The sequence below is a fragment of the Lolium perenne genome, chromosome 6 (genome assembly GCF_019359855.2).
Source record: "Lolium perenne isolate Kyuss_39 chromosome 6, Kyuss_2.0, whole genome shotgun sequence".
In the NCBI taxonomy this organism is placed as follows: domain Eukaryota; kingdom Viridiplantae; phylum Streptophyta; class Magnoliopsida; order Poales; family Poaceae; genus Lolium; species Lolium perenne.
Window position 1 is genome coordinate 161,178,647 of NC_067249.2, and position 5,767 is coordinate 161,184,413.

The window sequence follows — 5,767 nt, forward strand, 5'->3', positions numbered from 1 at the left end:
GCAAAAACATTATTCCTGGGATTGCGATGTACGGCATAATAGGCATCTGGACTTAAAAATCCGGGTGTTGACAAAACACAAGGATGAAGCGGTGCAGCAAAACTCACATAAAAGACATATTGTAAACATTATAAGACTCTACACCGTCTTCCTTGTTGTTCAAACTCAATACTAGAAATTATCTAGACTTTAGAGAGACCAAATATGCAAACCAAATTTTAGCATGCTCTATGTATTTCTTCATTAATAGGTGCAAAATATATGATGCAAGAGCTTAAACATGAGCACAACAATTGCCAAGTATCACATTATCCAAGACATTATAGCAAATTACTACATGTATCATTTTCCAATTCCAACCATATAACAATTTAACGAAGAAGAAACTTCGCCATGAATATTATGAGTAAAGCCTAAGGACATCCTTGTCCATATGCAACAGCGGAGCGTGTCTCTCTCCCACACAAAGAATGCTAGGATCCATTTTATTCAATACAAAACAAAAAACAAAAACAAACCGACGCTCCAAGCAAAGCACATAAGATGTGACGGAATAAAAATATAGTTTCAGGGGAGGAACCTGATAATGTTGTCGATGAAGAAGGGGATGCCTTGGGCATCCTAAAGCTTAGACGGTTGAGTCTTCTTGATATATGCAGGGGTGAACCACCGGGGCATCCCCAAGCTTAGAGCTTTCACTCTCCTTGATCATGTTGTATCATCTCCCTCTCTTGATCCTTGAAAACTTCCTCCACACCAAACTCAAAACAACTCATTAGAGGGTTAGTGCACAATCAAAATATACATGTTCAGAGGTGAAATAATCATTCTTAACACTTCTGGACATTTCACAAAGCTACTGAAAGTCAATGGAATCGAAAAATCCATCAAGCATAGCAAAACAGGCAATGCGAAATAAAAGGCAGAATCTGTCAAAACAGAACAGTTCGTAAAGACGAATTTTATTGAGGCACCAGACTTGCTCAAATGAAAATGCTCATATTGAATGAAAGTTGCGTACATATCTGAGGATCACTCACGTAAATTGGCATAATTTTCTGAGTTACCTAAAGAGAATTTTTCCCAGATTCGTGACAGCAAAGAAATCTGTTTCTGCGCAGTAATCCAAATCTAGTATGAACCTTACTATCAACGACTTTACTTGGCACAACAATGCACAAAACTAAGATAAGGAGAGGTTGCTACAGTAGTAAACAACTTCCAAGACACAAAATAAAAACAAAGTGCTGTAGTAAAAACATGGGTTGTCTCCCATAAGCGCTTTTCTTTAACGCCTTTCAGCTAGGCGCAGAAAGTGTGTATCAAGTATTATCAAGAGACGAAGTGTCAACATCATAATTTGTTCTAATAATAGAATCAAAAGGTAACTTCATTCTCTTTCTAGGGAAGTGTTCCATACCTTTCTTGAGAGGAAATTGATATTTAATATTACCTTCCTTCATATCAATGATAGCACCAACAGTTCGAAGAAAAGGTCTTCCCAATATAATGGGAAACGATGCATTGCATTCAATATCCAAGACAACAAAATCAACGGGGAAAAGGTTATTGTTAACGGTAATGCGAACATTATCAACTTTCCCCAAAGGTTTCTTTGCAGAATGATCAGCAAGATTAACATCCAAATAACAATTTTTCAGCGGTGGCAAGTCAAGCATATTATAGATTTTCTTAGGCATAACTGAAATACTTGCACCAAGATCACATAAAGCATTACAATCAAAGTCATTGACCTTCATATTAATGATGGGCTCCCAACCATCCTCTAGCTTCCTAGGAATAGAAGCTTCGCGTTCTAGTTTCTCTTCTCTAGCTTTTATGAGAGCATTTGTAATATGTTTCGTGAAAGCCAAATTTATAGCACTAGCATTAGGACTCTTAGCAGGTTTTTGTAAGAACTTTATAACTTCAGAGATGTGGCAATCATCAAAATTCAAACCATTATAATCTAAAGCAATGGGATCATCATCCCCAATGTTGGAAAAAATTTCAGCAGTTTTATCACAGGCAGTTTCAGCAGTTTTAGCAGTTTCAGGCAGTTTCTCGCGCTTTGCATTTGAAGTGGAAACATTGCTAACACCAATTCTTTTATTATTAATAGTAGGAGGTGCAGCAACATGTGTAGCATTAGCATTACTAGTGGTGGTAATAGTCCAAACTTTAGCTATATTATCTTCTTTTTCATTTTCTTCTCTTTCCCACCTAGCACGCAATTCGGCCATCAATCTTATATTCTCATTAATTCTAACTTGGATGGCATTTGCTGTAGTAACAATTTTATTATTATGATTCTCATGAGGCATAACTTTCGATTTCAAAAGATCAACATCAGCAGCAAGACTATCGACTTTAGAAGCAAGTATATCAATTTTCCCAAGCTTTTCTTCAACAGATTTGTTGAAAGCAGTTTGTGTACTAATAAATTCTTTAAGCATAGCTTCAAGTCCAGGGGGTGTATTCCTATTATTGTTGTAAGAATTCCCATAAGAATTACCATAGCCGTTGCCATTATTATAAGGATATGGCCTATAGTTGTTACTAGAATTGTTCCGGTAAGCATTGTTGTTGAAATTATTATTTTTAATGAAGTTTACATCAACATGTTCTTCTTGTGCAACCAATGAAGCTAACGGAACATTATTAGGATCAACATTTGTCCTATCATTCACAAGCATAGACATAATAGCATCAATCTTATCACTCAAGGAAGAGGTTTCTTCGATAGAATTTACCTTCTTACCTTGTGGAGCTCTTTCCGTGTGCCATTCAGAGTAATTAATCATCATATTATCAAGAAGCTTTGTTGCCTCACCAAGAGTGATGGACATAAAGGTACCTCCAGCAGCTGAATCCAATAGGTTCCGCGAAGAAAAATTCAGTCCTACATAAAAGGTTTGGATGATCATCCAAGTAGTCAGTCCATGGGTTGGGCAATTTTTAACCAAAGATTTCATTCTTTCCCATGCTTGTGCAACATGCTCAGTATCCAATTGTTTAAAATTCATTATGCTACTCCTCAAAGATATAATTTTAGCAGGGGGATAATATCTACCAATAAAAGCATCCTTGCATTTAGTCCATGAATCAATACTATTCTTAGGCAGAGATAGCAACCAATCTTTAGCTCTTCCTCTTAATGAGAAAGGGAACAATTTTAATTTTATAATGTCACCATCTACATCTTTATACTTTTGCATTTCACAAAGTTCAACAAAATTATTAAGATGGGCAGCAGCATCATCAGAACTAACACCAGAAAATTGCTCTCGCATAACAAGATTCAGTAAAGCAGGTTTAATTTCAAAGAATTCTGCTGTAGTAGCTGGTGGAGCAATAGGTGTGCATAAGAAATCATTATTATTTGTGGTTGTGAAGTCACACAACTTAGTATTTTCAGGAGTACCCATTTTAGCAACAGTAAATAAAGCAAACTAGATAAAGTAAATGCAAGTAACTAATTTTTTTGTGTTTTTGATATAGAGTGCAAGACAGTAAATAAAGTAAAACTAGCAACTAATTTTTTTGTATTTTGATTTAGTGCAGCAAACAAAGTAGTAAATAAAATAAAGCAAGACAAAAACAAAGTAAAGAGATTGGGATGTGGAGACTCCCCTTGCAGCGTGTCTTGATCTCCCCGGCAACGGCGCCAGAAATTTTGCTTGATGCGCGTGGTTGACGTATTGTCTTTCCGTTCGACACGCGTCCGTTGGGAACCCCAAGAGGAAGGTGTGATGCGCACAGAGGCAAGTTTCCCTCAGTAAGAAACCAAGGTTTATCGAACCAGTAGGAGTCAAGAAGCACGTGAAGGTTGATGGCGGCGAGATGTAGTGCGGCGCAACACCAGGGATTCCGGCGCCAACGTGGAACCTGCACAACACAAACCAAGTACTTTGCCCCAACGAAACAGCGAGGTTGTCAATCTCACTGGCTTGCTGTAACAAAGGATTAGATGTATAGTGTGGAAGATGATTGTTTGCAGAAAACAGTAGAACAATTGCGATGATTGTATTTCAAGATAGAGAATTGGACCGGGGTCCACAGTTCACTAGAGGTGTCTCTCCCATAAGATAAATAGCATGTTGGGTGAACAAATTACAGTTGGGCAATTGACAAATAGAGAGGGCATGACCATGCACATACATATTATGATGAGTATTGTGAGATTTAATTGGGCATTACGACAAAGTACATAGACCGCTATCCAGCATGCATCTATGCCTAAAAAGTCCACCTTCAGGTTATCATCCGAACCCCTTCCAGTATTAAGTTGCTAACAACAGACAATTGCATTAAGTATTGCGCATAATGTAATCAATAACTACATCCTCGGACATAGCATCAATGTTTTATCCCTAGTGGCAACAGCACATCCATAACCTTAGAGGTTTCTGTCACTCCCCCAGATTCACGGAGACATGAACCCACTATCGAGCATAAATACCCCCTCTTGGAGTTACTAGCAAAAACTTGGCCAGAGCCTCTACTAATAACGGAGAGCATGCAAGATCATAAACAACACATAAATATAAATTGATAATCAACATAACATAGTATTCTCTATTCATCGGATCCCAACAAACACAACATATAGCATTACAGATAGATGATCTTGATCATGTTCGGCAGCTCACAAGACCCGACAATGAAGCATAATGAGGAGAAGACAACCATCTAGCTACTGCTATGGACCCATAGTCCAGGGGTGAACTACTCACTCATCACTCCGGAGGCGACCATGGCGGCGTAGAGTCCTCCGGCAGATGATTCCCCTCTCCGGCAGGGTGCCGGAGGCGATCTCCTGAATCCCCCGAGATGGGATTGGCGGCGGCGGCGTCTCTGGAAGGTTTTCCGTATCGTGGCTCTCGGTACCAGGGGGTTTCGCGATGAAGGCTATTTGTAGGCGGAAGGGCAGGTCAAGGGGCGTCGCGAGGGGCCCAGGAGACAGGCCGGCGCGGCCAAGGCTTGGGCCGCGCCGCCCTACCTCCTGGCCACCTCGTGGCCCCACTTCGTTGACTCTTCGGTCTTCTGGAAGCTTCGTTTGAAAATAGGCCCCTGGGCATTGATTTCGTCCAATTCCGAGAATATTTCCTTACTAGGATTTCTGAAACCAAAAACAGCAGAAACAAAGAATCGGCTCTTCGGCATCTTGTTAATAGGTTAGTTCCAGAAAATGCATAAATATGACATAAAGTATGCATAAAACATGTAGATATCATCAATAATGTGGCATGGAACATAAGAAATTATCGATACGTCGGAGACGTATCAGACCTCTTTAAGAATGCTCTTAGATATTATTTTTCCTCGATTTGGAGTTCCTAGATACATTATGACTGATGGAGGTTCTCATTTTATTCATGGTGGTTTTAGAAAAACTCTTGCTAAATATGGCATTAATCATAGAATTGCTTCCGCTTATCATCCTCAAACTAGTGGCAAGTAGAACTATCAAATAGAGAAATTAAATCTATCTTGCAAAAGACTGTTAATAAAACTAGAAAGAATTGGGCTAGTAAATTGAAGGAAGCACTATGGGCTTATAGAACTGCTTATAAAAATCCCATGGGAATGTCACCTTATAAAATGGTTTATGGAAAAGCTTGTCATTTACCTTTAGAACTAGAGCACAAAGCTTATTGGGCTATTAGAGAATTAAATAAAGATCCTAAACTAGCTGGTAATAAGAGGTTGCTGCAATTGAGTTCTCTTGATGAATGGAGAAGTGAAGCTTATGAAAATGCTAAAC